We start from the raw sequence: 12,500 nt of genomic DNA, 5'->3' as shown, positions 1-12,500 counted from the left end.
GAAACTAGACATGCAGGGCACCCGCAGTGCCACGACGCCTGGGCGCATGCCGGCTCGACCATAACCGGCAGCCCGCGCGCTGGGGATACCCCGACCGAATAGGACTTCGGATCTCATCCTAAACGGCCCCCTGCATGCTCTCCCATCAGAGAGGAGAGACTGTCAGTATAAATTACTGCCGAGGCGACGGAATTAGTTATTATCCACTCAACGGCACCTTTAATTGCCAACAGTTCGAGGTGAAAAATATCAGTTAAAGGCTCGTCAACGCGGGCTGTGTGATGGTCTATTTCCTCACTGTTTAGGTAGACTACAAAAGCAAATCCTGAGCCAGTGGAGCTTTTCAAACCGTCCGTGAAGATTTCATATCCCTCTGAGGTTGGGGGGTTTTAACATATGGCTGCGAGAAACGATGAGCTGGGTGAATATCCCAGATGTCTAAAGGGTATTCATATTGGCCTCCTTGAAGGGAAACCAAGCCATGCTTCGCTGATTCCCGCAGAGTGTAAAACCGGAAAATTGCTGCCTCCTGGCTCGACACTAGATCAACAGGGATCGTTCCGCACATGATGGTAAGGGCGTCGTGGGAAACGGTTCTGTATGCGCGTGAAACTCGTAGAAGGGCAATACGCTGAATGCGATTTAACAAGGTTATCATAGTCTTATTAGCCTGCTCCTTCCACCAGGCTCCGGCACCATAGACAATCACTCGTTCGAGGGCGCCTTTGTAAATCTGAAGCAGAGCTGCCCCGGACAGACCCCAGTTCGCTCTGGCAAATGTCGCCAGGTCATGGGTAAGTAACGTTATTCTCGTCTTGATCCACTTTAAATGTGGAATAAAATTTAAATGGCGATCAACAATCACACCTAGATATTTTATTTCGTCTTTGTGTTTGAGGGTCTTACCCTCCAACTTAAAAATGGGATAGCGGGGATGCTTTGCTTTTTCCTGAATGGCGCGTGCTTCGGAAAGGTAAGTACTTGCGTTTTTGTGGTCGAGAACGTTAATTTGTTTTCTGCTCGCCATCCATCAATTATTCTTAAAAGTTCATTACCACATAATTCCAGGTTTTTCCTAGATTGAGCGCTGATCATCAAAAGAAGATCATCGGCAAATGCCCGAGTTTCAGTACCATCAGGGTATGCCTTTCGCAACACGTCATCAATAACTAAGTTCCACAAAAGTGGCCCTAAGCATGAACCCTGGGGGCAACCTCGGTGATGGTTCTAGTAATTACTGCGTCTGGTGTGTACACGCGGGCCTTCCGGTCGGTCAGAAACGCTGCGACAAGTGAGTATAGGTTGCTAGGACAGTGTCTTTTTTTCAGAGAATGGAGAATCCCAGGAACCCACACCCTGTCGAAAGCACCCTGTATATCAAGCGAGATTAAAGATGTATATAGGCCCGAGGTCTTATTGGACTCAATTTGCTTTATAGCCTTGAACAGGGCCGCAGCGGTGGAATGGTCGTGTCTAAAGCCGTACTGATTGTCGTGGAGAGGTGCGTTTTTATGTAGAAAATGGTAGAGACGGTTCGTCATTACCTTGTCAAGGAGTTTGCAAAGAAGTGGCATAAGACTAATTGGCCGGTATGAAGTACTTAATTCCGCATCCTTGCCAGGTTTATTTAGAAGGATCAGCTTGGCAATCTTCTAGCTACTAGGAAAATAGCCGTTCATGAAGCAGGTATTAAGCAGGGCCAAGAAAAGGTCTTTCCGAACGATATAGAGATTACGAAAAATTTCTACAGTGAGGCCGTCGTACCCTGGAGCTTTACCACAGGGCAGATGATTAATAACCTCTGAAAGCTCATCCTCCTGGAACGGTACATCATTGTAGCTTAATGGGGGGTGCGTGACAGAAGCTCTTATTGTGGCTTGATGACCGTCATCAGAATTAGGGTCGTCATCGGGGAATAGGTCATCAAGGATTGTTTCGTATGTACTAGTAACGGTAGTTGTACTCGAACCATCTGGTCGGCGAATGGAGTGAATGGTTGAAGGATTACGGTTTTTGGATGTCGCTAATTTATAGGGAAGAGTAAATGGATTGATTTGGGTGACTGATGAGCAGTAGTTTGCCCACGAGTCCTGTTTAGATCTTCTCACATGTAGTTCGTATTTGGAAAGTTCTGCTTTGTATAATAGAGCAAAACGTTGTCCTTCAGGCGAAGCCTTTGGAAGCGACGGCGTAGCGCGCGTACTTGTTTGCGGTGAATGGTCAGTGCAGGTGTCCACCAAGGTACAGCCCGGTGTTGAGCCTTACCGCGGGGTTTGAGGGTAAGATCACATATAGTTTTAATAGTCGAATTGATCACTGATGCAAAAATGTCAATGTCTTCTGGTGTGGAACAAACTGGAATCGGTATGGTAGTGAGCAATTCCGTAGCCTTGGTTGTGAAAAGGGGATCTACGACAATTCGGAGAATGACAATTTGGAGAACGACAACTCGGAGCACGACAACTGGGTGAAAGACAGTTCGGTGAAAGCGACAATTGGGGGAAAGACAATTGGGTGAATCCGACAATTGGGGGAATGACAATTCGGCGAAAGCGACAACTGGGTGAAAGACAATTCGGAGAGTAGGACAACTGGCGGAACGACAATTAGGTGAATTGTACTTCTTGCTTACCGAAAGAATAACGCAGTTTTTTCACCTTAAAAATTATTAAATGCAGGAGTGTCATTAAGGTGTCAGACATTAGTAATGATTGTCTACCATTGGGTCGAATCCCATTGGATCGAATGTCTTGTTCGACCGAATCCCATTAGACCGAATACCGCAATTTGGGCGGTTTTCCAATCATGAATTTTCCTTTCATTCCTATTTTCAATTGATTTTCTAATTAAACTTCTTGATATTAAAGCAAATAATATTTATGTTCACCAATAACATTCTTCAATAAATTTTGGTATTAATTTTCATTGTTGGAAATTGTCTAACCTAAACAAACCAAACCTAACATAACAGTAATGTTTTGGAAAAGGCAAATTATTTAAGAAGTCAATGAAGCTAAACATCAATATTTTGTCAAAGGCGTAACATTGTTAAATGAATTATAAAATATGAAATATTACTAACCTAACCTCACCTAACCAAACCAAACCAAACCAAACCTAACCTAACATAACAGTAATGTTTGGAAAAGGCAAATTATTTAAGAAGTCAATGAAGCTAAACATCAAAATTTTGGAAAAGGCGTAACATTGTTAAATAAATTATAAAATATTACTAACCTAACCTAACCTAACCAAACCAAATCTAACCTAACATAACATAACAGTAACTTGGCCCATTAGTTTTGAAAGTAATTTCAATTATTTTAACTTATTGTATTAACTACAATAAAGAATTTATTATATTGTTCCTCTATTCGTGAAAAACTGAGTTATTCTTTCGGTAAACAAGGAGTACAATTCACCGAATTGTCGTTCCGCCAGTTGTCCTACTCTCCGAATTGTCTTTCACCCAGTTGTCGCTTTCACCGAATTGTCATTCCCCCAATTGTCGGATTCACCCAATCGTCTTTCACCCAATTGTCGCGTTCACCGAATTGTCTTTCACCCAGTTGTCGTGCTCCGAGTTGTCGTTCTCCGAATTGTCATTCTCCGAATTGTCGTGATCCCGTGAAAAGGCCCCAGTCAGCGGTCTTAGTGCTATATGCAAATGTTTGCAATGTGGACGGGCAATGATGGCGGCTATATTGAAATGTAATGTACCGATGATCACTAAAACTGTCCTCATCATCTAGGACCTTCCAGTTGGTAAGGTGGTCCTGTACATTTCCTGAGAACAGCGTCAAATCAATCCAACTCCTTCCGTTAACCGTCGAAAACGTAGGCGGAGAATGGCGGTCATTTGCTATGAATAGGTCGTGAGTGCTTAAAAATGCTTCAGTCACATCTCCTCGGTCGTCGTCAACCGGAGATCCCCAAAGTGCATTTTTGGCATTAAAATCACCGGCCACGATTAGGTTGGAACTGGATGCAGAGCCAATGAGAGACGAGATTATAGCTAGTTCTGAATTTATGTCACCAGATGGGGGTAAGTAAAGAGATACTATTGTAAGTGGCGAGCCTCGAAAGCTTATGGTAACTACTATCGCATTTGCTCGAGCATGTAGTGACACCGCGCCGATTTCCTTGTTTAGGACAATAATCGCCGCCCTACCACCGTCATTGTCATGGAAGACCCTAGATGAAAGTGGGAAGCCGGCAATAGTGCCACCAGAAAGGTAAGGTTCCTGAATCAGCGCGATGTCTATACGCAACTCAAGCAGGCGCGGACGAAGGAGAGCCGTAGCGACCCTAGACTTTCCTAAATTGATTTGAATAAAATTAAGTGAAGTAGGACTATGAAATAGATGAAATGGTGGAACTGGTTGATTATGGGCCATAATTGATGCGCGAACGTCGTAGCTGTACCTCTCGTTGATAACATGGGCAATTATTGTCAACGCTAGAATGGGCTGTAGAGTGATTCGTCTTGTATTTATTGTTCGAATTTCTACAACTTATACATTTTTTGGTAGGAGAGGGACAGTCTCTGTACAAGTGACCCTCGTCTCCGCAGGCAGTGCAGAGGGATACCTGCGAGTCACAGTTGCGTTGGATGTGGCCGAGTCGGCAACATTTGAAGCAGCGAGGAACATTAATGTGTTCAGCTACAGTGCAGTTTGTCAAACCAATATGGACCTTTTGTAATTTCATAAGGGCATTGAAAAGGGAAGACGAAGTTTCCACCACCCAGTTTGTGGTATTGTTTCGACCACGGAGAGGATATTTCACACAGATGTCTTCCTTAGTACATGTCAATTGATTTTGGTCGATAAGAGCATCATTGAACTCCTCTTTGGTGAGGGCAGCGTCCGCACCATTTATTAAAAGTCTTGGTTTAACTAAAGAAGGCGAGAGCGCCGTAGTAGTGTCTTTAAGGGCTGTATTGGTAGACAGTTCCGATCGTAGTGCCACTGCATCAGCTTTAGAATTACAGCGGATAACAATGCCATTATTACGGCAGGGGCGAATTGTTTCAACTCCCACCTTTAGTGCCTTGATGTCAACAGACTGTTTAATTTTTGTTGTAAGTGTGGCGGAGGTCTCAGCAGAGTTAGACGCTGCATGGTAAACTAATACTACTGTATCGGGCGACGTCTGACCTATGGATGTGCTGAAAGGTGCATTGACTGGACGCCCCGGAGAACTTGGTGTAGTTTGTCCATGGGCCAGCATCACGGGTCTGGGAATAAATAAGTTCTGTTGGGCTACACTGGAAAACGTATGAGCCGCTGAAAGGCGGTCCACCTTAGGAAATGTGCTATTTGTTTATTTGTGCATAAGTAAGGGTTGTTGTCTTTGTTCAGAAATTACGGAGCGAAGCGTCGAGATCGTCTTGTCTTTTTCCGACAAAAGGCCACGGAACTTGGCGGTGGCCTGATGTAGGGAAAAGATTTCGTCTTGCAATTCACCAAAAAGTTCTCTTATATTACCAGCAAGGGCCTGGGATAGCTTTTTCTTAGGATCCAAAAGGATGACTTCTAGCGCCTGCAAAATTAACGAGACTTAGAGAGCGATGCCTCTTCGTCAGAGCCAACCTCCCCCTCAACAATAGCGTCGCCCTCGTCCGCCAGGAGTGAGAAGGAATTGGACAATGGTATTGACTTCTCAGCAGGGAAATTCTTCTGCAGCGCCAACTCAACGGAGGACCGTCGAACAGAATTCTTAGTGGCAATGGCAGCCTCGTCATCAGAATTGTTGGGAGAATTTTCTAAGGAACTCTTAGAACTCGAATTTTGCTGAAATGTGGCCATTGTAAAGTAAACAAGATGGCCCAAGGGCTGGGCCTTAATAGTAATTTTACACGGCTCACGTGACCCCCCGTATAGTTGATCTCCAATAAATCGTACAACTAAAAACATTTCTGAAACGCAATCGTGTATCCCCTTAATTTCTAATAACGTCACATTTCAAATAATATTAATGAAACTAAATTGTGCACCCCACTAAAGTATAATTTTTCAAAACCATACGAATCAAATAATGTATCTAAAACCAAATCCTGGATCCCCTAAACCAGAAATCACTATGACCGTAAACTGTCCCCTCTATTTTACGAAACCTAACCTAACCTAACCTAACCATTCAGCATAATCTCTGATGTATCACGCGCATGGTGCCGTTTCTTAAATTTTAACGGAATAAAATTCCGTGTAAAATTAAAAAAGTGCAGTAGTGCACGAAAATTATCATCTTGTTTCCCTTGTTTCCCTTCACTCAAAAAAGCCCGCGAGATTTAAACTACCTTTCTTTCCTCTCTCTCCGAGCGGGATGCCCCCTCTCCCTCTTCCCCCTCTCACTAATATACCAGGCAGGCAGTTCTCTCTCTACGCGGGGCTTCGTATCGCCACCGCGTACGCTAGCGATCTCTCTCTCTCATCGTAAGCGTACGTTTCGCGGACGCGACCGGTTTCCCTCTCTTATCGTAAGCGTTCGTTTCGCGGACGCGTCCGGCACAGGGACAGGGACAGGGACAGGGACAGGGGTTTTGGTGCCGTTTCTTAAATTTTAAACGGAAAAATTCCGTGTAAAATTAAAAAGGGGGGAAACCGGTCTTACCCGGCAGTAGCCGCCGAATTAACCCCCGCAACGGCACGGATGGGCCTAGCCGGTAGAAGGCAAAACCAGGCTCTTCGACTCCAGACTACATCCTGCTCTACCATTCCCTGGGCCTCCAACCCGCTGGGCGAACCATACCCCCGGTTAATTCCGGGTCCGGTGAGTCCACACCGGGGATCTCTTCCCAGGTTCAGGTAAAGCCCCCCGCAGCCCCAAGCCAGGCGATCCTTAATGGCCTAAGGATAACCGGGTACGGGAAATAGCAAGGCAAGGCCGGAACCCGAAAGAACCGCCCCTTTCGGTGGACACCCGCACTGCCACAACCCCTGGGCGCCACCGGTTTCCCCTCAACCGGCAGCATGCGCGCTGAGAGATCTCGGTCAGAAAGGACTTCGGATATCATCCATTCCGACCTCTCGTGTCACCCAGCCTGCGCGGCCCCCGCACAAAGGGCCAAAAACCAACCCCACAATGACCAACCGGCGTGGGTAGCCCTGCCGGCAACGCTCATTGCGCCCAAAAGAAAGTATGGGAAAGGGTTGGGATGGGATGGTCACCTTGGACCGGTCAAATTCCTCCCCGCTCGCCTGTCCGGCATGTGACACTAGCCGGCATAGCCGAGACGGATCCACGGATAGAAGACCGGAGCCCCTCCACCACGACAAGGTGGTGACCGCGGAGGGGAGTAGATAGGGACAGTGGGAATCTCGTTAATCCATTCATGCGCGTCACTAATTAGATGACGAGGCATTTGGCTATTACAAAACTTTATTTTCAGATTTAAAATTACATTCTGAGAAATGAATTCGAAGGTGGAAAGCAAGTCCACCCTCTTAAAACAACCCTTTATCAAAAAGGTAAGAAACACTAATTGACCATTAATAATATATTATTTTTTTTTACAGATTTAGGGTTGCAGAGCGGGTATTGCCCGTTTAAAGGACCAGTGCCGGACGACAACACTCACCATGACCCCGGATGGATTTGGAGCCGAAGCCCATCATGGTAAGTACTAAAAGTTACTATTTAAATACACTAACCACCAAGTTAAAAATTACACATTAAAGAGCGATTAAAAAGTTCGGTAAGACAATTTAAAATTAAACATTACGAGCAAACGCGCGTTTCATAAACTCTTGATATAGATAATCAAAAATGTCTTGATTAGAATCAAGACTTAAACAAGTTGGGAAAACCAAAATATTACCTCTCCGTGTCGAGAAGATTATATAACCTTAAGTATCCAATGAAAACGTCGACCTTTTTGCCCTCATCCTTTCCCGCGCTTTGCGCTTCCGCATTTGATCCTTACTCTCAACATTATCTTCCTCCATTTTACATACAAAAATCAAATACTCACAAAAAGAAGTGGCAAAAACCTGCTGGCTCTTTACAACCACTTAATTTGACTTAATATCCAATTTCCAACAACAATAATATACCGGTAGTTTAATTGACAACCTACTAGCATCGAAATTCTCATTAAGAATGACTCCCGCGAATAAAAAAGGGCAATTTTCAACTGGGTGGGCGTTATCTCATTAGATTTGAAAAATATCATTTGTCTTTTTTAACAATGCCTAACCGTTTGGATTTTTTTAAAGCAATCTTAGCACCAAAAAATATTTTTTGATACAAAATAAATGTTTTATATTCTTATTAAGAATAAAACAAGAGGATAAAAAAGGTCTGTCCTCTCGTAATTTTTTAAGCTTTTATCATGATTACTCTATACAACAGTAACAAGGAGTGTAAACCCATTAGTGGAAGCAGTATTTTTTTCCCAAAACAATCTCGCTTATGTTTATCCTCTCTAGACTTCGCTAAAAACGTATTACTCCTATATAAAATATTAATAGACAGGAAAGGATTCATACCATTAAAGGAGCGCAATATTATCCATATTTTCATTTCATATACAGAGAAAAGAAATTATTATGTTTCTAAGAGGAGCTTCCCATTTTTGTTGTTGTTTTGAAAAAATATATCGCAATGCACGGGCCTTGATAGATATAGGAGGCAATGAATGAAATATATCACAATGCACGTGCCTTGATAGATATAGGAGGCAATGAATGAAATATATCACAATGCACGGGCCTTGATAGATATGAGGCAATGAAGGAAATATATCGCATGCACGGGCCTTAGTAGATATAGGAGGCAATGATAATCTCTCTCTTTGCACGAGAGGTTTATCTTTAATATTTAAATAAATATAATTATTTTTAATTATTTTAATCTTCAATAATTAACATTAATAATAATTAAATCGTTTAAAATAAAGTTATACCTATTATCTTCTCAAACTTTGCTAATATTGACGTTTAAAGTGAAGGGTACCCCTCTTGGCCGCTTTTTTCAAATTTGGGGTATATATACGATTCGTTTCCATTATAATAGTAAGGAAAAAGCGCAATTGCGAAAACCTTTGGTGGCGATCCCACCTTAGGGAGGCTAGACGTTTCTCGTAACCCTAGCTGATCGCCGCGTATATCCTAAAACAAAACGATGATAATGGAGTAGAAGCCAATGATACAGATTGGTGTCTATGTGGAATAGACGGAAGACCAGTGGATGGTGGTGTTAGAAGCCAGTGTAAGTGCAGACTGGTGTCAATGTGGGATTGACAAAGATCAGAAGATGGTGGTGTTGGAAGCCAGAAAAGTACCAGACTGGTGTTCATGTGGGATGGACGAAGACCAAACATGGTGGTGTGAGAACTCAAGTATAGAGTAGCCAACGGAGAGAAATACAATTTTCCAAATTTCTGTGAACTGTCAATGCGGTCCGGAAATTGGGAATACGTTTGCTCCGATACGCAAACTGCGAACGCGGTCACGTGAGTGTAACAACAGACAGACACACAGACACACAGACAGACACACAGACACGGCCGTTACAGAACCTCTCCTGGACTACGTCACACGGAGAGGTAAAAAGTATCGATAAGACTGAGGTTATCACTTGACTTAAGGTTCAGATATTTCATTTTCTTTTTAATTGAAACTTAAAGGCATGCTTAAGAAAAAGCAACGTTCCATTACCGTTTTCCGTTGAAATAACTTATTTTACAGGTAATCAATTTCAAAAATTTACTTATCTCGGGTTTTCGGGCACAATTCCATTCCCCCAAAACATTTTATCATTACATTAATTACTTTTGAGAGAGTACGTGTATGACTTTGAGTTTTAAAAGGTTCCCCCATTTGTGCCCGGCATGCTTCGCAGTGGATCAGTTGAAAACAATGGCGGAAAATTAAGTAGGGACAGTTAGATTTTTACTTGTGGTTATGCAAAATGATGTAATGTCTAGTGTACTTCAGTCAACAGTCATACTGTTCATTCTCATAGCTCGGGACATGATTAATGCTACTCACCTATTTCTCTCTCTAGTTTCAAAAAATGGTTAGAGACTATTCAGTGCCGCTGATCGCACGTGATGATATTTCAACTACAGTTTACATCAACTCTCCGTTGTCGTACTATTAGCGGGTTAAGCACTAATTTGTTCTGGACATGTCTCGAAAGGGTGCTTGTTGTAAGTTTTTAAAAAAGTGTTGCCATTTGCCAATGTGCGGGTAATTTCTCACATCGTGGGAAATTTAGGTTTGGTGTTAGGCTCTGTGGGGAAAGGGTAATATTTTTCCAAAATCGATCAAATGTCGGAATTTTCCTGTTAAAGGGTTAATAGTGCAGACTGTGCAATTAAAATTAGTGTATTTTCTAAAATTTTGTCCGGTTTAATAATTTCAAGCGACATTTTGAAATGAATTCGGTGATTTTAAGTTTGGCACTGAAAAAGAAAGAAAGCATATTTTGAGAATTTTTAAGCTTTATAGCACTTTGGAGCGTTTGTACATATTGTCAAACCCATGCGGAGTGATATTCCATATTAAGCTTAGTAGGATAAAATAGTCCAGATAAATATGACTGTAATGAGTGAAATTTTAAAATGGAAGTGGGAAAATCCACTTTCTAACATTGGCAACACTGATTTGAAAGTTTTGGTCATGGCTAAACAGACCGCTCATTCAGTTTTCTATTGTTTTAAAGCTTATTTTGACACGTTATCTCTCAAAAGTAATTAATGTAATAATAAAATGTTTTGGGGGAATGGAATTGTGCCCGAAAACCCGAGATAAGTAAATTTTTGAAATTGATTACCTGTAAAATAAGTTATTTCAACGGAAAACGGTAATGGAACGTTGCTTTTTCTTAAGCATGCCTTTAAGTTTCAATTAAAAAGAAAAATTAATATCTGAACCTTAAGTCAAGTGATAACCTCAGTCTTATCGATACTTTTTTAAGTCTTGATTCTAATCAAGACATTTTTGATTAATATCTGCAACTTCAGTCTTAATTGTTTATTAATTTATTTTAATGTTGAAACCGGGGTTGATTTTAGCCATTATTTCATCGCGTATTGCCTCATACCATAGAATCGGCATTATTATTTAATTTCCGATTCCCTCATACCATAGAATCGTTATTATTAATTTATTCCCGATGGGGGTGGACCAGAAATATACCAGATGTTCCCACGCAGATCATTCTTAAAGACTGTTTTAATGCCATTGTTCCAACAACATTTAAATACGGATATAGCTCTTAACTTTCACGTTCAACATAAATGACTTTAAAATATATCTTATTCTGGCAGTTGGTGAAATAGGCAAATTGTAGTAAACCAACTACCAATAATTTGGGAAAGGTAGCAATATTTTGGTGGAAATAACATACAATTTAGTAATATCGTTCTAAATGGGGCAAATTGATAATAATTTGAAAGCAATAAGAGGCGCAAATTTAGTGCAACATCGCTCCTTTGGTACTGTTAGAGATTTTCTTTTTTTGTGTATTTTTGAAAAAGCTGGCATAAGCTACTTTAAGGTCCGCCCTCGTGTTGACTTCTAGTTGGTTTCTGACTTTGGTATTGAAAAATTGAAGGGGAGAATATTAGGCACCGTGTTTTGGGCAGGCAATGGAACTGTTTAGCTTTAGCATTAAGCATTGGAAATAACTATTTATTTATACTTATGAAATGAATCGTGAAATTACGTGCTGTCAGATATTTAGGTCTTGAGTACAGTAATTTAATAACTTTAAAAATTATGGTCAAAAATTTTATTCAAGAAAAGAGTTCTTTAATGATAATTATAACATTATCTGGAATTTAGAAATAAACTTTTGTTTAATAATTCCACGTGAATCATTAAAGAATTAAATAACATTATGAATATTTAGTTTTTTGAGTATTTTAAAAGCTTTAAACACGTATGATGATGTTCTGTTAATGCACAATAGATTTATTTTGGTACACTTTTGGTTTGATATAGCTGCATTTTTTTACAGCATTTAATTTGGGCTTAAATTCCCATGGTTGATTTCTTATTATAAATTTTATTATTAAATTTTTTTTTCTAGGAATATTTTTTGTTTTCCATGTTTAAGCTAATAGTTGCGTATTTTATAAGCTTTTATTCGTAGCTTCCGAAGGAAAATTTAATTTTTGTCTCCAGAATGGTTTTTAAAATAATTAGTGATTTGTTCTCGTAAAATTTTCAATTCAGTGGTAAATGTAAGTTTCACTATGGAATCATTGAAGAGATTAATGAAATTTTCAAAGACAATCATACGTGAAGGATGGACTTAAAAGTCCAACATTAATGTTGAATGCATATAATAATTTTGATAATCTCTCAAGTGAAAAATTCCATTTTTAAAAAGTGTTTATATACATTTAACCCTAGGACTCTCAAATTGGGAATTTATAATAGCCCAGTTGCCAGAAAAAACAGTAATTTTTTTGTCTCCTATAAAGGGGGGGGAGGGGTGTCTTTGTTAAATCACCTTTAACATTTTTAAAGATGCTTTTTAAAAGC

Source organism: Phalangium opilio, unplaced genomic scaffold, assembly GCF_054372755.1.
Source record: "Phalangium opilio isolate 3A_F unplaced genomic scaffold, DU_Popi_V2 ptg000483l_1, whole genome shotgun sequence".
In the NCBI taxonomy this organism is placed as follows: Eukaryota; Metazoa; Arthropoda; class Arachnida; order Opiliones; family Phalangiidae; genus Phalangium; species Phalangium opilio.
The sequence above is the reverse complement of the archived record's forward strand: the minus strand, read 5'-3'. Positions refer to the sequence as shown.